Source organism: Triturus cristatus, chromosome 4_1, assembly GCF_964204655.1.
Source record: "Triturus cristatus chromosome 4_1, aTriCri1.1, whole genome shotgun sequence".
NCBI classification, from domain to species: domain Eukaryota; kingdom Metazoa; phylum Chordata; class Amphibia; order Caudata; family Salamandridae; genus Triturus; species Triturus cristatus.
The window spans coordinates 1,197,857,224-1,197,880,428 of NC_140585.1; positions in this window are offsets into that span (position 1 = coordinate 1,197,857,224).

Genomic DNA, 23,205 nt, shown 5'->3' on the forward strand with positions numbered 1-23,205 from the left:
GGTGCTAGTCCAGCGGTCTGCCTCTTTAGCAAGCTCACTGGGATCAGTTAACTTGCTGTCTAAAAGATGCTGGCGCAGCTCTGGAACACATAGACTACTCAAGTGCTCCCAACTAATCAAGTGACACAACCCCACATAATCAGTTACTTTGCTGCCCTTTATCCAACCTTCCAGTGCACGCGTGTACATACTCACACACTCCACCCAAGTACTCGAATCAAGTTTCTTGAAGTTCCTGAACTTCTGGCGGTACTGCTCTGGCATAAGGCCTCCTTCATCGTGGGGTAGGTTAAGGTCCCTGCTGCTTCTAAGGGTGCTAAGACATCCCTCCCAGAGGCCTCAAAATGCTTCCACAACCCTGCTCCCCAACTCTTCTCAGGCACTTCATTCATCTTCAAGGCAAGCTCATAGGATCTAAACCATGCATAGATATCCTCACCCCTCTGATAAGTCTGTACCAAATCTTTCGGTATGTATACTTTACCCGCCTGTACTGGTTGTGCGCTGCCACCATTCGGACTGGACTCCACTTGTTTGGCTTTAAGGTCTAGCTCCCTCATGCTCAACTCATGAGCCAACTGGAGTTTTCTCTCTTCCAAAGCAAGAGCATTCCTCCTCTCCTCCGCCTCTTTCTCACTGTCAAGGCGCAGTTTCCTTTCTTCCGCTTGAGCTTTGAGCTTAAAAAGTTCAATCTCATGGGCCCTAATCCTCTGATTTTCCTCCAGCTCCTCTGGAGAAAGGCTCCTACTGGAATGGGTGCTGCCAGCCCTAGACGCTGGCCTATTCACTGGCAGATCATTGGATACAAATCCGTGCTCCGGTGTGCCATCCCCTCCAGTAGTTTCCTCGGTTGCACCATTCTTGGCCTCCCACCAGGCCCTTAGAGCTTTCTGAGGCTCCGTCTTGTTGGCGCCGCCCTTCACTGGGCATCCAAGCTGCTTGCAGAATTGCTTTAGTTGCTCCTTCTTATATTCGAGCAACTTTTTCACTTCGAATTGCAATTCCGACTCCTCTCCTACTCCATTCAGAGACATGATGCTTCGTCGATCCTCCAAGAATAGTCTTCGCAAAAACTTCGTGCAATGCAACTGCTTACTAGATTAGTGATGTACGAAGAATCACTGCAGGTCAAGTGCAAATACTGGTTCTAATCCCACCGCTGACCACCAATGTTAGATCTGGGGGTCTCTAGTTGGCAGAGGTATACACCTTAGACCAAATAGGGACCCTTGCTTCTAGTCAGGGTACAGGGACACACACGGTAGATAACCCCTGCTCACCCTCTAGGTAGCTTGGCTCGAGCAGACAGGCTTATCCCCAAGGCAATGTGTAAGGTATTTGCACGTAGACACCACAATGATCCCCCCTCCGCACACCACAAACTTAGACCACACAGGTGAGTTATATCAAAAATAATATATCTTTATCTAGTTTCCGCAGTAGAAATCAAGCATCACAGGTTTACACTATATTCGCTTTCTTGGTTGGTCGGGATCGTAAGACGATAGTCTCTAGTCTCTTGCGTGATTCAATACTCACTGAGAATGAATCAGTTCGTAGGCTCTTGTTGTTTAGGCAGCTACGTAGCTCCGTCGGCGTCACTGCGCTCGTTGTACAAAGCGCTCCTCTGGCTGTTCGGTGCAAGGTTTCCACAACTCCCTTGACGAGCCCTCAGTGACGATGTCGACGTCACCGGAGTCAGCCACTCACAGCGCGGCTTCGTAGAGCAGGGAAGTATGACTCTCGGTCTGCTTCAGGCCTCCGGGTCGCGGCAAGGCACGTGCCGATGAGCACGTCAGTCTCCTTGATGCGGCAACCGGTGTCAGGCCCGGATCAGCGCGGTACTCTCCAGCAAGGCAGAGAGCAGCCAGCCCACTTCACCGGCAGATGTTGAGAAGCTTGGTAGAACAGTCCACGGTCCCTGCAGCACACAGCAGCGCAGGGGGGACACAGCAGAGTCTTGGGTTCGGGGCAACCTTTCTATCCCTGGGTTGCGAAACAGGAGGCCAGCTCTTCTCAGGCCCTTGGAGATTCGGTTTAAGACACAGCACACAGCAAAGTCTTGTTTGGTCAAGTGGGTAGAGTCAGCACACAGCAAGACCCCTTCTCCTCCTCAGCTTCAGTTGTACAGCAGAACAGGTCAGCCCTTAGAGCACACAGCAAGGCAATCTTCCTTTAGTTCTTCAGCGGTCCGTCTTTCAGCAGAGGTTCCTCTTGATGGTAGAATCTAAAAATCTGTTGTCAGGGGTCTTGTACTTATACCCCTAAAAGTCTTTGAAGTCTTTGTGCAAGTGGGTCCTGAGCCCGGTCTGATCCAGTTCTGGGTGTTGCTGGAGCACTTTGTTTTCCTGGCTTCTACATTCTTTTCAGAGTGAGGGGCAGAGTCGTCAGCCGCCCAGCAGGAGGTGGAGCCAGCAGTGTGGCAGGCAGGCACAGCCCTATTCACTCCCAGGTGCTATCTCCTCCCTCCACCCTCCTTGCAAATGTCGCCATTCAGCAGAGGGCTGACTCAGCCAACCTCCTGGGGGATCCCCAGCCCCTGTCACTCTCAAGCCAGACAGTCAATCCACAAGCACGCCCAGGCACACAGAAGGGTCAGACAAGAGAACAGCTACTCTCTAAAAAGTACTATTCTCCAACTCAGGATTTAAAAACAACCTCTCCTAAAAGATGTGTTATTAAATGCTGAGCTCAGGGATATCAAACACTCATGTCTTATCTTGTTCCTATGAGAAGATAGGCGGATAGCCATTGGCACCAGCCTCCCCCATGTTAGCCTATGGAGCAAGATAACCTTGCAGCAGTGAACACACAAAATGGCCGTTGTTCACTACCAGAACATGTTACCTGCACTAGTACATGCTCTACCTTTTACATACACTGCACCCTGCCCAGGGGGGTACCTTGGGCCTTCCATAGGGATGACTGACGTGTATAAGAAGGGAAGGGTTCGGCCCGGTCAGTGTGGACACTGGCCAGGAGGACATGGCAGTCCGGGGACTGCAGGCAGGCCTGCGGTGGCAGGCCTGAGACACCTTTTTAGGGCTACACAGGTGGGTGGCGCAATCAGCGCTGCAGACCCACTAGTAGCATCTGTCATCACCAGCCCTGGCACACACAGTGCACTTTACTAGGGACTTCATGGTGATACAGATATGCCAATCAGGTATATCCAATCAATATGATATTTTACACAGGGAGCACTTACACTCTGGCACTGATTAGCAGTGGCAGAGTGTCCAAAGCATCTAAACCAGCAAAAACGAAATCCATCACAGCATCAAAAATCCAGGTAGCAGAGGCAAAAGATAGGGGAAAAACCCACGCCAAGGATGTCAGGTCTAACACACACATAGCAGCTGTCAGCAGAAAGAGCCAACACAGGCCAAACACTGCATACATCCACAACAAAAACACAACAGATGCACATACCAATCCATCACATTGCAAACTCAGCTGGACATCAGGGGGATGCACAACAAGTAAGTGCAAGGCAACAGACACTGACAACACTGCATGCACACCAAGCAGTGGGTGCGCACCAACCAATCACAGCACACAGAGAACATCACCCTCAGGAAGGGTAGCAGTACCTCAGCAAACACGCATACAGCTTAGCCATCACCCACTGCTGCACAACTCAGGGACACTCAGGTACAAACAACATGACCAGAGGACTGTGCTTCCCAAACATATGCACTGCACATGAGCAGCCATGACAGCAAACCAGTATAAAAGAATAACACATAACTAATTGGGAAACTGTCCTGAGTGGCGCATTGGTCCTGTACACAGTTCAGCATCACAAAGCATAGTATAACAATGAAGTGGTGGGGAGGCTAACACACTGGCAAGCCATTGGGTGGAAGACATGAGATTGAAGTGATGTGTATGTCAGTAGTGGACAGGTGAGGAGTGTACTGTACACAAACACATAGAGGAGTCACTCACAATGTGTAGGAATCAGAAGCACCGATAGTGGATTGCATGACTCCACATACCACATACCATACTGGAGCCAAAAATGGGTCAAGTGACAGCAATGCATGAGAAAACCCACAGATAATGTCAGAGTAGCTGAGCAGGTCTGCACAGTGAGCACAAACAGTAACAAGACACATGGCTGATCAAGAAAACACAACACAGACTTGGCACTCACACACTCTGCATACTCACAACTGGCAGCAACAACAAGTAGGTGTCCCCCAGGAGTGCAAGGACACACCAACACACTGCACAGTGCACAACCTACAACTCCTACATGTGCCCACAATCTGAAGCACATGGCAGACAATTGAACCAAACAGGCACTCATCTCCTAGGTCATTCATGTTTGCAGTTGGCATTGCAGGGGTACACACACATCAACACTACTGACAATGTCAGCCCATTCACACTGTATGACCACTCAAGTGCACACATTCAAATGTACCCATGTGACTAGGAAGACACAAGATGAACACACATCAACACTGCTGTACACACATCAAGAAAGAACACACAGATATGATGGGTCCTGGCCACCCTGCGAGTAATCCTGTGGATAGAAGTCACCTCTGTTGGGGTATTGCATCATAACATGACATGTGTACAATTTAGCAAACATGACCATATGATGAGTATGATAACAGTAGATCATCACAAACACCCACCATTGCACCCTCAAGCCTCAGAGTCAAGAAGAACTAAAGTGCCTTTCAAACTCTGAAAAAGTAAAACAAGCAATTGGCAATGTTAAAGTGGCATACAGAGCATTTGTCACAAGCAACCATGCCCATAGAGAAAACACTTTTATTTAGCAAGGACACTGACAAAGCAGACAACAGGAGTAACTGTCTTTATTACATATCACCAAGATAGGCATAAAAAGAAGACAACAGCAAGGCCAGTGGCCAGTCCATAGTTCAAAGTAGGTACTAGTGTGCATGAGAACCTGCACAGGGAATGGGCATCCAAAGTGACAAACAGCAAGGCCATTGGCCAGTCCATAGTTCAAAGGAGGTACATGTGTGAATGTGAACCTGCACAGGGAATGGCCATCCAAAGTGACAAACAGCAAGGCCAGTGGCCAGTCAATAGCTCAAATGAGGTACATGTGTGCATGAGAACCTGCACAGGGAATGGGCATCCAAAGTGACAAACAGCAAGGCCAGTGGCCAGTCCATAGTTCAAAGGCAAAGGAGGTACATGTGTACATGAGAACCTGCACAGGGAATAGGCATCAAAGTGTCAAACAGCAAGGCCAGTGGCCAGTTCATAGTTCAAAGGATGTACATGTGTGCATGAGAACCTGTACAGGGAATGGGTGACACCGTACACTGCCATGGGAATCAACACAGCTAGGGGGATAAAAATGGGCAGTCGAGGCACCGCTGTGGGAGAGATAGGTTTGGGAGGGGGAGTTTGCCTCAGAGTTGGCTGTCAGTCGAACTGGGAGGTGGCTGATTGTCGGGGCCAGTTAGAGGACTGGACCTGGGAGAGAGAGGACCACCTGAGGTGGAGGCATGAGTGGCTTTGGTAGCCGGAGGGCTGCTTGGACTAGGTGGCGTGGTGGCACGGGGAGGTGGAGACATGCTGCCGTGAGACACAGTGTGTGAGGGTGAATGTGGAGGGCTGCCTCGTCACTTCTTGGGGATTCAATAGCCTAGAACTGTCTTGGTAGGAGTGGGAAGTGGAGCAGGCACAACAGGCACACTCTCCACCAAAGATGCATCAGGTGCAGGTGGTGGCCCTCCCTCTGGGGATCTGCTGGATCTGGTGGTACGCTTGGCCTGACCTGGCCTTGCCTTTTCCCCTCCATCCCCTGATGACCAGGTGAACCCCCCACATTGCCCACCTGTCCCAGCTTCACAGGGGTGTGGTTGGGAGTTGAGGTTGTGGGTGAATCTGCCTTAGAGAGCTGTTTCTGAAGACTCTTTGCAGGCACCAGCTTCACAGCAGGCATGGCACCTGTTTGCCTGTCTTTGGGAGCAGGTTTTGGGATGGGAGTGTCTTTGGATGGGGCTGATTTGGATGCATGTGAGCCTGAGGCCTGCTTCTTGGCTTGATGCCCCTGAGTGTCACCTGAGGGCGTTTGCCTTTGCGCTCCTGTGTGACTTTTTTTGTTTTGGGGATGGTGTCTGCACTCTGGGCCACTTGGAGTGCTGCTGCTGTGTGCTACCTGTGCAGTACTTGGAGCCTGAGGGCTGTGGTGTGTGGTCACTCTCATCAGATGTTGTCACCGGCAGGGTGGTTGCCGAAGGGACTGGAGCTGGACTCTGAGCCTGTGACAGCTGAATGGCTGCCGTCACTGTGGAGGACAAAGACTGGACAGTTATGTGTAGCCCACCCACATCAGAATGAATGCCCTCCATGAAGGCAACTACCTGTGCCAACTTCTTGTCATGATCCTGGCAGGCATTCAGGAGAGTAGTCTGGCCCACACACAGCTGGCGCAAAAGGTCCACCGCCTCAACACTGAGGGCAGCAGGGGAGACAGGGGCAGGGGCAGCAGTGCCTGGGGGGGAAGGACCCTCTACCCTTCTTACTGCTACGGTCACGGGCAGCACTAGTAGAAGTAGCCGGGAGGGTGGGCACTGGATGTGTGGTGGAAGAAGAGGCAGATTTCCCACTCACTGTGCCCGCCAACATCGAGAAGTCACTGCTGGCATCAGATGACGTTGAGGTTGGTGTTTCTGGGCATTATTCTTCAAGGGCACTCCTGTCCCCCTCCGAGGCACTGGTCACATCAGTGTCATTGAGCTCATGTGTAGCAGTTGTGCAAGATGCCTCACCATTGGTGTCCGTCCCCTGTCCTTCTGTGCCCTCGGTAGATGCTGCAAGAGACAGAGACGTAGTTTCAGTTTAGTGCCTTACTCACATTCATCATTCATCATATGCAAGCAAACCACAAAACAAGATGATGATCCCCCATGTTGCACACGTTCCTGTGCAGTCTGCAAGTGCAACCTTAATGCAAAAATCAAAAGATGCATGGTAACATGCATACTTGTCATTAATGACCCATGTGATGTTCACACAGCCAAATAGCTTGCCCGTGCCTCCATGTAACCTGACATACAGATTCCTGTAAGTATACCTACGTGTCTGTAGGTGAAAAAGATGTACATCTCAACATGTTGTCACAGTCACATATGGAGTCACTTTAAGGGGACAACACAGATACAGACTCCCAAATGTCCTTTTGCAATGGCCATAAGCTCCTGCTATCCACCATGTTGTGCTTTGAAGCACAACTACAGATGCACATTGGTGTCAGATGTATAGTTCTCACAATTTCGAGGTCAGGCACTGCACACATTGATGAAAGCACACTAAGATGAGACACACTGCCGTTCACTGCACGGGGATGTCCATGACTCTCCTAATGCAGTTGATGCCATAAGGCCACATCTCAGCATGCAATGTCAAGGGGCATTACATTAAAGACATGAGAACGTACATGTAGCATAAATACATGACAGCTGCACTCAACACAGAGGCCGCTTACAAACCATAGCATCACACTAGAAACATCACAGAGCTCCGCACTGGCTCTGGGTTGAGATACATGCAGTCACTCACACCCAAAGTCACCCTTCGCAGAATATTCAACCCCAACTTGCTGCTGATGGGCCCTCAAGCATCCATCCAGCTCTGGCTGTGTCACTGCCAAGATGCGGGCCATTAGTGGTGTCATGCTCCTGTGTGCCAACCTGCCAGTCCAAGGGAGCAGCCCCAGCATCATCTCTGCCACGTTTTTGCTCAGCCGGCAGATGTCATCCCACCTCTTGTGACAGTGTGTGTGCCATCAGTTGGAGACACCCAGAGCCCGCACCTTGCGTGCAATGGCCCTCCATAAGGCCTTACGCTGGTAGACTTTAAGCTGCAGGCATGGGAGACAAGAGGAGGAAATTTCAGTAACAGTGGGCTATGTACCACTGTGTCTCAGTACAGGAGCATGCACAAACTTAGCACAGCTATTCAGATATGTTCAGCAGAGGCCATACAGCATGACACGTAGTACATTAGCATAAGATAATCGTACCTAAATACATGCAGGTATGAGGATGGACACAGTACCTGGCCATCTCATACACATGCAGAATGCCAGCACAGAAAGCAATGTGCAGAAGGCCCACATCTGCGATGCAGTTTGTGAGTGAGCAAGACATACATTACATTGTAAATGATGTGTTGGGGCAGACTCACTGTGTCCAACACTGCACACCCCTCAATGTCCTTGGCATGTGAATGGCTCACTGTGTCATGAAGGTCACATTTAGGGACATGATCTTACATTCTCACACCCTTCTCACAAGGTCTGTTTTGTGCAATCCACACGCCTAAGATAGCTCATTGATGAATAGGTTGGCAGACAACACATATGTCTCACTCTGTCCGTTCAGTGATAGGTCCCTGTCAAATTGGGCAGGACATGTGCAGGCTTGGGGGGCTCACACTAAACGTAGGCCATCAGAACAGTCACATGCATGTACAATATGAGAGGGCCAACAGTGCCTGCACATGCGAGTCAGTACACATAATGAAACAAATGGAAGGGGGATGTTTTAGAGGTACAACAATATGCTGTGCCCGTATGGGAATTTCCACCAAGAGTGTCACCCTCGGGCATTTCACTCTTGTGCATAATGCTCACAAATTCATGGTGGCAATATAAAGTAAAACACACAACCATCAGTACACTATGGACGAAAAGTCTTTGTAATGTCACAAATGAGCATGTGAAAACCTCATGGACTCAGACATCCATTAGCACAGGCAATGTCTGTTCTGACCGCCACTTTCCAAATCAGCAGTGTCACTGTATGGCTGCAAAAACACTGCATGGCCCTCCCATCCTGAAATGCAGCCCTGGATCTGTGGAAATTAGGCTATGAACCCTATTTACCTGAAGTCAGCATGCTAGGCAGTGTATCACACAAACCCACACTCTCAGGCACATACTGCAGCAGATCAACTTCATGTGTGCTCTCCCTGCACTCTTCTACTTCCACTTTGAAACACTTACCATGACATCAGGAGCACCATATAGCCTCCTATACTGTGAGATCACCTCGTCCACCAGGACCTCCAGCTCCTCTGTGGTGAAGGGACGGGCCCTAATATTCTCAGTTCTCGCCATCACTGGGTCCAGGAGACAGGAACAGCAGCAGTTGGTGGTGAAGAGTGTCAGTCAGCAGTGTCTGGAAGCAGTGGAAATGTGTGGCTCTCTCCCACACATATGTAGCCCCCTGGGGTTGTTTCATTGGTACTCAGCTGCTGCAATTGGTGTTCCAGGTCAGCTTTTTTCAAAAGTGACCAATGACCGGCCCCGTGGTATCGGAGCACGCCTACCGTGATTTTCAAACGTGCATTTGTATACAGCGATTGCGGTTCCCATTGGCTGTAAGGGCATGGGCATTGCATGTGACACACTGCAGGGGCCAGGCGGTCGCTACCGCGATCGTGCATCTTTCAATTGCATCTAATGACCGGCCCCCCGGTAGCGTAGCATGCCTTCTGCGATTTTCAAAAGTGCATTTGTCTACCGAGATTGTGGTTCCATTGGCTGTAAGGGCATGGGCATTGGCGGTGACACACTACAGGGGCCAGGCGGTCACTACCGCGATCGTGCATCTTTCAATTGCATTCAATGACCGGCCCCGTGGTAGCAAAAGTGCATTTGTCTACGGCGATTGAGGTTCCCATTGGTTGAATGGGTATGGGCATTGGTGGTGTGACACCGCGGGGCCCAGGCGGTGGTTACCGCGATTTGGCAGCTTAACATTGGTGCCAATGACTGGCCCAGTGGTAGCGAAGCACACCTACCGCCATTTTCAAATGTGTATATCACTACCGCGGTTGTGGTTCCCATTGGTTGCATGGGCATTGGCGGTGTCATACCGCGGGGCCCAGAAGGTCGCTACAGCTATTTGGCAGCTTAACATTGATGTCAATGACTGTCCCAGTGGTAGCGGAGCACGTCTACTGCCATTTTCAAATGTGTAATTCACTACCACAATTGCGGTTCCAGTTGGTTGGATGGGCATGGGTATTGGCGGTGTCTCACCGGGGGGCTCAGGCTGTCGCTACCGCGATTTGGCAGCTTGACATTAGTGCCTATGGCCGTGATTGCGGTGGCGGTGCACGCTTACGCCATCTATGGACACATCATGCTGTAGCAATGGCAATGGCCGGTTCTCAGCATTGAACAGTAGACACTTACTATGAAGCATGCCAACAGATAGTGTAACTCAATTCTAGTGTGACATTTAACTCACTGATGACTACACATGCCATGACAGTGCACTCCCTCACATGTCACTTATGATATTGTTGTGCATGTACACAGATCTGTGGTGTGATGGACTCTCAAATATGTACACATATCAATGTGTGAGATGGCTAAGCAATCCACAATAAGAAGGTTTGACTACACAATGTGCCTATTTCACTGTGTAGATTGCTGAACTAATGTTTATACTTGATCTTTATGAACACACTGTGCTCATTGTGTTGTTAATGTGTGCCCTGTCAGACTTACGCAAGAAGGTGTGGCAGGTACAGCAGCTACATAGAAGCTAGCAGTGTTGCTGTTTCACACATGTGCTCTGTCAACTACTCTCGGGCTCGTGACACAAGATGTTGGAATGTACCTTTTGGCATTCACATAGTCTGAATCTGTTTTGGGGTACTCACTGTGTAAATACTGGACAAGTGTACAACTACTTTAGATCAAGGTGTCCCTATATGTTACTTGTGCTGTAAGCTGTAGTTTCAGGCCATTCATTGTTGGAGCTGTGGCAGTCAAAACGTAAGATGTTGGGCACATCTCATAGGGGGATTGAATTGACATGTCTCCCCTTTCATCCTACCTAGGAGGCGACCAAATGTGCATCGTTCATTCACATTGCTTGAGGACATGGAGGATGAGGACATCATATGAAAATTCTGTTTGGATCGACCTATCCTTCTGGACCTATGTGCTCAGTTGGAGCCCCATCTGAGGCCGCGCAGAATCTATCCGAATGCTTTGACACCAACATGTAAGGTGATGGCGGCCCCGCATTTTTTTGCAACTGGTTCATTCTAGTACACCGTGTCTAGCGCAGGTGTGATGTCTCCATCAATGTTCAGCATGGTGCTACATGATGTCCTGTCCGCTATGATGACCTACAAGGACAGCTACATCCATTTCCCCAGGAGGCATGAATTGGCAGCTGTGAAGAGTGAATTTTATGAGCCTGCCCACATCCCTAATGTTGTTGGTGCCATTGACTGCACACATGTTGGCCTGGTTCCACCACAGGCATGTGAGCACATCTACAGGAACAGGAAGCATTTCCATTCCATCAATGTGCAAGTGATATGCCAGACGGATATGATAATCTCCCATGTCTGTCAGCCCATGACTCCTACATCCTGACAGCATCGTACCACAGCTGATGGCAAATCTGCATCCAGAGTTTGCGTGGATTGTGGGTGAGTATGCAGAGTCAAGTAGCGTGCTGTATGTGTGACATGCTGTACTCTGCCACAGTTATAGTACAAAATTGCTCTGTGTATATCACACCTAGGTGACTCTGCATATCCCAACCAGCCTTGGTTGCTAAGCTCACTGAAAAATCCCAGGGCCTCGAGTGAAGTCCGTTACAATGATGCACATGGGGGGACACGTCATGTGGTGGAGCGTACTTTTGGTCTTCTTAAGTCTCGATTTCAGTGCCTGGACAGGACTGGAGGTGCACTGACGTACTCTCCCCAAAAGGTGCATCAGATCGTAGTTGCATGGTGCATGCTCCACAACCTGGCCTTGCGCAAAGAGATCCCCCTGATCCTGGACGATGATGAGTGTTAGACCTGGCACCATTGGCGTGGGTCTCCCTTCCATTTTTTGCTGTTGTCTCCTCTGTTTTTGCTGGTATTAGATGCTCTGGGCGCTGTGCCACTGCCATTCAGTGCCACAGCGCGAATGCTCCCTGTGTAAATAATATGTGAATTGGTATATCCATGATTGGCTTATTTGGTTTACCTGTTAGTCCCTAGTAGCGTGGCCTGTGTGTGCCCAGGGCTGGTAAACCAAATGCTGCTGGTGGGCCTGCAGCACTAGTTTGCGCCACCCACAGAAGCAGCTTGGAAAGTGTGTCTCAGACCTGCCACTGCAGAGTCTGTGTGCAGTCCAGAACTGCCATCTTGGCTGTGAAGTGCACCCACTTCCCAGCCCCTGAACCTTCCCTTGGCATCATGTAAGCCACCCCTATGGTAGGGTGCATTGTATGTGTAAGGTAGGACATGCCTTGGTGTGTATAGCATGTCCTGGTAGTGAATTACACCCAATTTCGTTTTTCACTACTGTAAGGCTACCTGTTCTCCTTAGGCCAGAATGGGCAGTTTGACTATTACATTCTATAGTCCTAACTGACCCAAGGAACATGGTAGAAAAATGAATTTAGTATGCCTGAGCTCAGAATATTAAAATACATCTTTTAGTGAAGTTTATTTTTATATTCTGTGTTTGAAAATACCACTTTTAGAAAGTAGGTATTTTCTTGCCTAAGCCTTCCAGTGTGCTCTGCTGTTATGTGTATTGGCTGTCTGGTTTTGGAGGGACAGGCCAGGCTGAGTCAGACCTGGGTTGAATAGAGAGATCTGCATTGGAGTATTGTGAGGGGTAGCTCTTTGACCTGAATAGGGCTGTGCCTGGCAAGGTGAATGCTGGCTCCACCTCCTTCTGTGCGTCTGATGGCAGACCCCCTCTTTCTGAAAGGAAGGATGCACCCTGGCAAACAAAGTGCTCCAGGACTGGGCAGAACTGGTTCTGGCTGGGTTCAGTGACTTGTAGCTTCTGAGAACAAAGACTTTTGGGGTATAAATATCTGTGCTGAAACCCCTACAATTTGTATTGCTCCTGGATATCAAGAAGAACCTCTGTCCGTGTAACTGAAGGAATCTGCAGGAGAGGACTGTCCTTGTGCTTGTGTGCTGTTTTTTGGATTGGCCTGCAGTAGTTTTCACTGGACTTGGAAGAAGAGGAAAAAGGACTTTGAGAGAACTTTTTATTTCAACTTGCTAAAGCAATCACCCAAGGGCTAGAAGAGAGCTAGCCTCCTGCTGGAGTCTCAGGCACATCAGACTCCACCACCAGCCTCCTGATTCCTCCAAGCGAGGATTTCTATCTGCAGGTGAGGCTCCTGTGAGTTCCAGGGCCTCTAGTTCTACTACAGAGAAGAGAGTGCTGAAATCGTCGCTAATGCCCGTTTGCAAGCTGAGAAGCATTCAAAAAATCATCGCGCTGCTGCCGCCTAGGGCTCGCAAACCAAGGATCATCACATCGCACGCTTGCGGGCCACAAAGTGCTCGCTAACACCCAAAGATCATCGCATCGCACGTTTGCGGGCTATCGAGTCCTCGCTAATCAAAGATCATCGAGATCATCGAATCACGACATCGCAGCGCGGACGCCGTGCGTCTGCCATTTTCATCGCATCGCACCAGGATCGTCGCTCCCTCGCGGAGCGCCATTTCTTCTCATCGCAACAAGGTCGCACACGCAACAGGTTTGGCGCATCATCCTCCCTTGGGGCATGGATTCAATGCATCGCCAGCTTAGTGTGAAGAAGTTTGTCGCTTTGTCCCATACGCATCTGCAGATCAGCGCATCATCCTCCCTTGTGGCAAGGATTCAACTCATCGCCGGTCTCGCATGAGGAAAATCATCGCTACAGTTCGTTTGCAACATTTTGTTTGGTTTGCTGCGAAATCCAGGTACTTTGTAAGTAAAAGGGTCGCAGAGACCACTGCTTTGAACTGAACTCCTCTTTGCACACTTTGAACTATTTTTGCAGCATTTCAGAGTAACCCTATTTTCTAGTATTGTGGCTTTTTACTGTTATTGGTCTTGTGTTAAGTCTATATTCACTGAAGAAACCATAGGTTTCAGGCACGTTATAGTTAGGAATTAGCATTTAAAAAACCTTAGAAATTCACTGAAAAAACCATAGGTTAGGGGGCGTTAGGGGCGTTATAGTTAGCTGGACTTTTCACTCGTACAAAACCAATGAAATTCCCCCGTTATAGTTAGTTCAGCTAACTATAACTCGCACGCCCACAATGCACTGCTGATGACGTCACATATTACATCACTCATGACATGGTCAGTGACATCACTCATGACATCACTGATGACATCTCAAATGACATCACTGATGACATCATCCAGTGAATGTGTGTTTTTCTGAAAATTACATATGTTTTATATATGTATATCTCAAGGTCGATGGAAGAATAAATGGGTATATAAGTGTCTAAATGGATGATTTGTTTTTGAAAATTTGATTGTATAACTGACTGATTAAGTGTATCTTAGTGAATACATTGCTTAGTGAGTAATGTTTAAATATATAAATATCTGTATCAGTCTCTCACTTTGTGTATAAGTGGCAGCATGGGTTGGTGAGTAGCTACATGAGTGTCTATATAGGTTATTAGTTGGTTTTTTGAGTATCAGTATGAGTGTCTGAGTGTCTGTATGGTTCGGTGGGGGGTATTACGTAGTGCATAGGTGCATGAATGAGTGACTCACTGTGTTGAAGACAGCATGTGTGCAGGACTGTATGGGCGGATGAGTGTGTGCATGGGTGTGTTAGTGAGTGAATGACTGTCTCAATAGTGTCTTTATGAGTAACTACATATGTTTTAAACTAGTATATGTGACTATTGGTGTATATAAGTGAGTATATGTGAGAGTGAGAGATTGAAAGAGTTCCTGTATGAATAAGTATGCGTTTCTAAAAGTGATTGTTTAAAAGACTAAGTATGTGTAAGTTTCTGTAGAAGTAAGTGTGGTGGTGTGTGTATAACTGTATATGCAAGTAAATGGATGTTTGATTCTTTATTAGCATGAGTGACTATGTGTGTGAGTAACTCTATGGATGAGTGGCGTTGTGTAACAGGATGTATAGGTGTATGAGTACATATGATGAGTGAGTACACGTATGAGTGACTGTATACGACTGTTGGTGAATGAGTGGATGTGTATGTGGATCTTAGAATTACTGAATAGGTTGTTGTAACTGATATTGGTATGTCCATTGTTTTGAAAATTTTAGTGTCTATTTTTGAATGTGTGTATCAAAGGTTATATTAGGGGGAGAGGAGGTCTGCCACTCTATCAGCAAGGATGATGTCATCAGTGATGTCATTTGAGATGTCATCAGTGATGTCATGAGTGATGTCACTGACCATGTCATGAGTGATGTAATATGTGACATCATCAGCAGTGCATTGTGGGCGCGCGAGTTATAGTTAGCTGAACTAACTATAACGGGGGAGTTTCAATGGTTTTGTACGAGTGAAAAGTCCAGCTAACTATAACGTGCCTGAAACCTATGGTTTTTTCTGTGAATTTCAAAGGTTTTTTAAATGCTAATTTCTAACTATGCCTACAGAGATAGGACATGTGAAGAAAGAAGAAAAAACGCACAGAAAGAAAAAAAAAGAAATGCAGAAAGAAGCAACAGAAGTCCTCAAAGACGAAGAAAAGTGCAGGAAGAAGGATAACGTGCAGAAAGATCAAACAGAAGAGCAGAAAGAAGCCTTGTTGCAAAATCATCCTGTACCCTCAACTTTTTCAGACGGATACTGGTGGTAACTGTGTCTGACTAACCATTCTTAGAGCCAGTGCTATGTTAAAAGACACTCAGAATACAGTGAAAACACCTACATACACTAGAGAACACTATGCGTTGGGGTCCCCCTGTGATCAGCATGACCTCCTCTGTAAGCCCCTAGTATATAATAGGGCAGGGGATTAAAACTACCTCTTAAAACGCGCCACAGGGCGTGTTTGCACACGTCACCTCAGGCCCCATCCCCTCACTTCCCCACTGTGTAAACACGCCCTGTGGCCGTTTTAAGTTGGGAGATTATGTCCCCTTGAATCCTGAGGGTCCCTAGGGTCCAACTAGACCACTAGGTACCTCCAGTAAGCGCCACAGAGCTGCGTTGCAGAGAGGTGTAAAAAGTGGCACGGCCTGGACCACCTCTCTGCAACGCAACTCAGTGGCGCTTACTGGAAGCACCTGGTGGGCTAGTTAGCCCCCAGGGGCCCTCAGGATTGAAGGGGAATTATTTCCCTAACTTAAAACGCGCCATAGGGCATGTTTGCACACGTCACCTCAGGCCCCGTCCCCTCCCTTCCCCACTGTGTAAACACGCCCTGTGGCCGTTTTTTAAGTTGGGAGATTAAGTCCCCTTGAATCCTGAGGATCCCTAGGTGCAAAATAGCCCACTAGGTACGTCCAGTAAGTGCCATTGCAGAGAGGTGTAAAAAGGGGCACAGCCTGTACCACCTCTCTGCAACGCAGAGCAGTGGCGCTTACTGGAAGCACCTGGTGGGCTAGTTGGCCCCCAGGGTCCCTCAGGATTGGAAGGGAATTATTTCCCCAACTTAAAATGCACCACAGGGCGTGTTTGCACACATCACCTCAGGCCCCGTCCCCTTCCTTCACCACTGTGTAAACGCGCCCTGTGGCCGTTCTAAGTTGAAAGATTAAGTCCCCTTGAATCCTAAGGGTCCCTAGGGTCAAACTAGCCCACTAGGTACCTCCAGTAAGCGCCACAGAGCTGCATTGCATAGAGGTGAAAAAAGGGGCATGGCCTCAGAACACCTGTCTGCAACGCAGCTCCCAGGCGCATACTGGAGATACCTGTTGGGCTAGTTGGCCCTCAGGGACCCTCAGTATTGAAGGGGAATTAATTCCCCAACTTACAACAGGCCAGGGGGCGCGTTTGCAGAGTGCTGCAATGAGGGGGCGTGGCCTCCGGCGCGATGCCGGTCTTTTATTTATTTTATTTTTTTAAGAAGGAGGGCTGTGTGGCCCCCCTTCTTTTTCTAATTTACTGGCCCTGGAGACCCCATCCCCCAGGGCCTGCACCCTAACTTTTTTTGTAGAAAAAAATAAATATGGCCCTCCCAAGGCCTTAATCGGCCCCGGGGACCCCAACACCCGGGTCATGGCCTTTTTTTTTTTTTATTCTGTAGGAGGGGGCTGCGTTGCCCCCCTCCTCAGGCCACTTATGGCCCCCATCCCCCGGGCCCGGCCTTTGTTTTTCATTATTTAACAAAAATATATATTTCTAGAAACACCCAGGACATGCTGGACAAACCGTATGTACCTATCACCATGATGATTTGCGTGATATTCATTAAAAGGCGACTATGCATAGAATGAATCCACATGGAATGTATTTACACCGCTAGTGAAGCTCTGACGTGTCTGACGCCCTACCGTGCCTAATCCCGGTGCCCCCGCCGGTGGGTACTCTCCAGGTAGACACCCTTGGCGTTTATTTATACAAACATGGGTAGCTATTGACGGGCACATTTAATATACATGCACACCAAGCCATTCAAAGGGGATTCGACAAAAATTCAACCAAACTATGCAAGAAACCCCCCTCACGGTTAATAAAACACACATCCACCGCCGGATGTGTAATACTTTTTATTTTACTCTCTGGAAAGGAGACGAACCTCACTTGAGAGTCACAGCGTGCTCCTGGCTGAGCCCAATGCTGTGTTACACCCACCAGTGCCGGCCGAGTGCCTCACACCTCTGTGTTGTATTTCACCAGCTAGTGCTTATGCTATGACACTCTCTAGGCCATGTGCACTGTAACACCACCCGGTGAATATGTCATGCCACACTTGCCTTCACACGGGTTATATTGCCCCATCTAACGTGCCTTCCTCGATGCCTATGTTATAACGCACAGTGCTATGCCATACATATTACAATCTGGGATCCATATCTTTGTCACAGTGCATATGCAACGTTAAACTCCCCAGCACATATTTTATATTACAACTTTAGAGACTAGTTAGGTTACACAACACTGCCCTGTGCATATTACACTCCAAGGCGCATATCGCATAGCACACGCTAGTGCCTGTGCTATCTCGTGCTCTCCAATGAATCTGTCATTGTGCACAATATATTGCATATTATATTTCACGCCCCGGTTCATCTTATATCACACTTTTTGGTGCATAGTTTATACCATATACTATATCTAGTTTTCATTTTCAATCGTGCTCCCAGGACTATGTTCTATATAACACTGCGTCCACCTACCCTTTTCACGGGCATTACATTTTGCGATGGGGTTGGAGGGTTAGGGGGTGTGTCTGCCAAGTGAGCCCAGAGTCACAAACGTCCTCTTCTTCCTGAATAAAAGTGAGATTATGCTGCATACTTGTTCATATTTTAAGTAGTTCGCACAGACACACATTTTAAAAACAATAAAGTTCCTAATACCCACCTTCTCTGAACAGTTAGCTTGCTGTCCCATCCACCTCCTCCCTATCCTCTGTTGTCTGAATCCACGGACTAGCCTCCTCCCTAATGCCATGCATGGTCTGATGTGCTGCCACTGCCCTCCATTTAGCATGATGTACCAGTCCACTCCTCCTGCCCTCCATTGCCCAATTCTATGGCCCATCATTGACCTCCTGCTTAGCCTCTGTGCTTAGCTTGCTGCCCCTATTCTCCTTCCCCCTGCCCTCTTTGTGCATGCCCCTGCTCCATCCTTTTTGCCCACCATGTTCCATGGACCTGCCACTCCTATCTACTCTGAGTGTTCTGTTGAGCTGCACTCCCCTCCCAGCTGCCTAGCATTGTCAGATGACTGTAACCTGTCCCTGCCACCGCCACCCTGCCTGTCCACATGCCATGCCCCTATCCCCTTCCTCCTGTCCTCCATGGTTCATTTTACTGCCACACCCTTCTGCTCTCCCTGGTCTGTTGTGCTGCAACTGCTTTTCCTGCCTGCCCCGTGCGGTCTGTTGCGAGGCCCCTTCCCCTGAACTCTCTTGTCTGTGCCCAGGTCCTGACCCTCCCTTCTATCCTCCATGGTCCTTTATGCATGCCCCTGCACCCTCCTTCTTGCCCATCATAGCCATTGTGCTGCCACTAACACTCCTGCTTGCCATGCATGGTCTTCTGTGCTGCCATGACCTCTCCCACCTTCCCTGTGTGGACAGCTAGCTGCCCCTGACCCCCTCCCACCTTCCCTCCATGTTCTGTGTGTATGCCATCATAGTCTCATTGTTGCTCTCCATGGCGTGTCTTGTTTCTAGTGCCCAACCTGCCTGACCTCCATGGTCATCTTGCTGCTCCTGCCCTGCCCCCTTGCCTCCATGTGCAGACCCCTATTCCCTCCCTCCTGGCTTGTCTGTTCCATTGTAATGCCCCTGATCCGTCCCTCCTGCCCTTTATGGTCTGTTATGCTGCAGCTTTCTCTCCTGTCTGTCCATTATGGTCAGCTAGCTACCATTGCCTCTTTCCCCTCTGTTCTCTGTTGTCCATGTGCATGGTCCTGTCCCCTCCCTATTGCTTTCTATGGATTGTTGTGCTGCACCCCTGTCCCGCATGCGCTGTGTGGTGTATTGTGCTGCTGCAAACCCTGATGCCTGCCCTGTAGGGTCAGTTTGGTGCACCTCTCCATGTCCCTCCTGTCCTCTGTTATCCGAGTCCATGTCCCTATCCCAATTCCTCCTGCCTACCATGATCCAATGTACCATACCTGCGAACATTTTGAACTTGGTAAGAGGGAGATTTTGAAAAAAAACTGGTGTATTGATTTTCCCCTTTGAGTTACATTGAAAAAGAGGAGATTGTAGACAGGAGACAGATCAAATAAAGACCATTTGAGCTTAAAAACATTGGACGTTTCCTGGCTGAAACGGGTCTGTTGGCATATATGGTTGTACTACCACTGCCTCTTCCTTCTGCCCACAATGGTCTATTATATTGCCTCAGACTCTCTTGCCAGTCCTGTATTGTTGGTTTGTTGCCCCTGCCACCCTTTCCACTGCCCTCCATAGTCTGTTGTGCTGCCACTGCCCTTCCTGCCTGGCCAGTGTGGTCAAATTGTTGCATCTGCACTCTCCTACCTGCCTTCAATTTTCAGAGTCCGTGCCCCTGGTCTCTGCCTCTCAACAGTATCCCAATGAACAACTAGATTGCTAACATTCTATATTTATTACAAAAGTGTGGAACGCCTGACGTCATCTTGATGTAATCAAAACTGTAATACCTAGAGTATTTCCTTTAGAAATTACATATATGAGAGGGTCTTATTTGCATCAAAATTATGGTTAGTGCTCTAAAAAACTAAAATGAGGACATATTTTCTGAGTTTTCAAATAGCGACAAAGAACTTTTAAATTATTTATAATCTGTATGTTTTTTTATCCAGTTGACCACTTGATTAATTTTTGCACCTAGGGGAGAGGATGTGGTGTTACTTCCAGAGCTGCAGACTTTGCAACTGGGGAACCAGGTTGGAGTTTCTGCTTCAGCTCAACATTCTGTGATTCTGGTCAAATCATTTAATCTCCCCATGTCTACAACCAAAATGAATTTGATTGTGTGTGATGTAACCAATGCTCATGTAAAGCACTCCAATACCTGACAAGTCTGCACTATATAAAACTGCAAATACACAAAAAATAAGTGTTTTGCACACTTCTGTCATTGGGCTACATGTGGGCTATATCTGGGTGATATTTGTGCTGCATTTGGGTTCTTTTGTCTCTGGTGGCCATCTTGGGAGATTTATTTGTTATGAAGTTTCCTACTTTCCTCATTTACTGCAGTCTCCTCAGTAGGAAATGCTTTCAGTTTTTTTACTTTGATTCCATCAAGAAGGTATTCAGATATGTCACACATTTGCCATAAATTCTGAATGTTAGCACTCTAGTTGCTCATTAGATCACTGTAGTAAAGCTACTGCTCACCACGGAAGTCTGCTGCTGGTATTAAAATTGCATGTTTCAGTCTGCATATCAGACGTTTTTTTAATGAAATAGAAGAGGATTTGAGAAGTCACTCAAAATGTGCCTTAATTTTTCTTTCTTCAGCACTAATCATAATTTCTATGGCACAATAAACCCCCTCATTGTGTTCCTTTTTAAATTAAATGTTTTAAGTGTTACCAGTTAATTCCAATCAAGATGGCTTCAGGTGTGCCATACTTTTGTCATAAGTAAGACAGTAAGCGCTCTAGTTGTTCTTAAGAACACTCTGGGACATTCTGTCATTGGGCTATACTTGGGCTACATCTGGGTGATATTTGGGCTACATTTGGGCTCTTTTGTCTCTGGTGGCCATCTTGGAGATTTATTTGTTATGAAGTTTCCTAATTTCCTTATTTACTGCAGTCTCCTCAGTGGGAATACTTTCAGTTTTTTATTTTGGTTCCATCAAGAAGGCATTCAGATGTGTCACACATTTGCCATAAATTCTGAATGTTAGCACTCTAGTTGCTCATTAGATCACTGTAGTAAAGCTACTGCTCACCAGGGAAGTCTGCTGCTGCTATTCAAAGTGCATGTTTCAGTCTGAATGTCAGAATTTTTTTATGAAATAGAAGATGGTTTGAGAAGTCAAAATGTGCCCTAATTTTTCTTTCTGCAGCACCAATCATAATTTATATGGCAAAATGAAGCCCCTCATTTTGTTCCTTTGTAAATTAAATGTTTTAAGTGCTTCCACTTCATTCCAATCAAGATGGCTTCACGTGTGCCATACTTTTGTCATAAGTAAGACTGTTAGCGCTCTAGTTGTTCGTTAGAACACTCTGGGACATTCTGTCATTGGGCTATACTTGGGCTACATCTGGGTGATATTTGGGCTACATTTGGGCTCTTTTGTCTCTGGTGGCCATTTTGGGAGACTTATTTGTTAGGATGTTTCCTAATTTCCTCATTTACTACAGTCTCCTCAGGAGGAAATACTTTCAGTTTTTTACTTTGATTCCATCAAGAAGGCATTCAGATGTGTCACACATTTGCCATAAATTCAGAATGTTAGCACTCTAGTTGCTTATTAGATCACTGTAGTAAAGCTACTGCTCACCAGGGAAGTCTGCTGCTGGTATTGAAAGTGCATGTTTCAGTCTGCATGTCAGAATTTTTTAATGAAATAGAAGAGGATTTGAGAAGTCACTCAAAATGTGCCCTAATTTTTCTTTCTGCAGCACTAATCATACTTTCTATGGCAGAATGAACCCCCTCATTTTGTTCCTTTTTAAATTAAATGTTTTAAGAGTTACCACTTTATTCCAACCAAGATGGCTTCAGGTGTGCCATACGTTTGTCATAAGTAGGACTGTTAGCGCTCTAGTTGTTCTTTAGAACACTCTGGGAAGCTGCAGTAGAACACAAAGGAATCAACTGACAGTGTCTGCCCTTGTTGGATGTACATGTTTTACTGAGAATGTAAGACTTCATTCTCACATGACTGAGAAAGATAATGTGAATTTACAGAAAATATGCTCTCAGTTTAGCTTATAGATCACCTTCCAAACCTCTGTGGGAAAAGCATGAGAAAATATTTTTCTCTCAAACATGATTCATGATATCACAGCAGAAGGCTTTTTCACATGGTAAAATCACCATAGAACACACCACAATTCCTAAAATGAGTATGGTACCATCAACAAATGATTTATAATGTAACTAAAGTCTTAAAACCTTCCATTAACTGCAATGCTTTTTAATGAGGTGCTATCATGTATATTGGTCCCAAGATGGCTGCCAACACTTCTTGGATGAAGTGCTGACAGCCAATCAGATCTCACGGTGAGGTGCGTGGTTAGGCTCCGCCCAGATATATATGTGATTTTACTTTTGATTTTCTCAGGAACTACTGAACAGATTGACACCATATATGCAAAAGGCACATGCCTGGCCTGAGGACTACCTCTTTGCCAAATTTCAAGTAATTCTGTTCAGCCGTTCGGGCTGTACCTTCCACTAAAGGTCCTATGGGAAAATGCATGGGGAAAATGCGTTTTGGGACCCCCCTTTTTTCTCAGCCCCCGCTTGACGAATCACCCAGAGACTTTCAGGGTAGGAGCTGAGCGGAGCGCCCCATTAGTTTTGAAAATTTCATGAAGATAAGTCAACCGGCGCTAAAGTTATTCAAAATAGAATTTTCAGATTTCCTATGGGAACTCGGTCCTAACTATAACTATCTACTGGCGACCGCCAGTAGATAATATAAAGATACTTATTTTTTATAACTACTTGTGTGGTGTCCCTTTCTAGTGTTCTTAACTGTGTTACTGTGTATGGTCATAAATGCTTCACACACTGCCTCTGAGTTAAGCCTAGCTGCTCGTGCTACGTTACCACAGGGTTGAACAGGGGCTATCAAA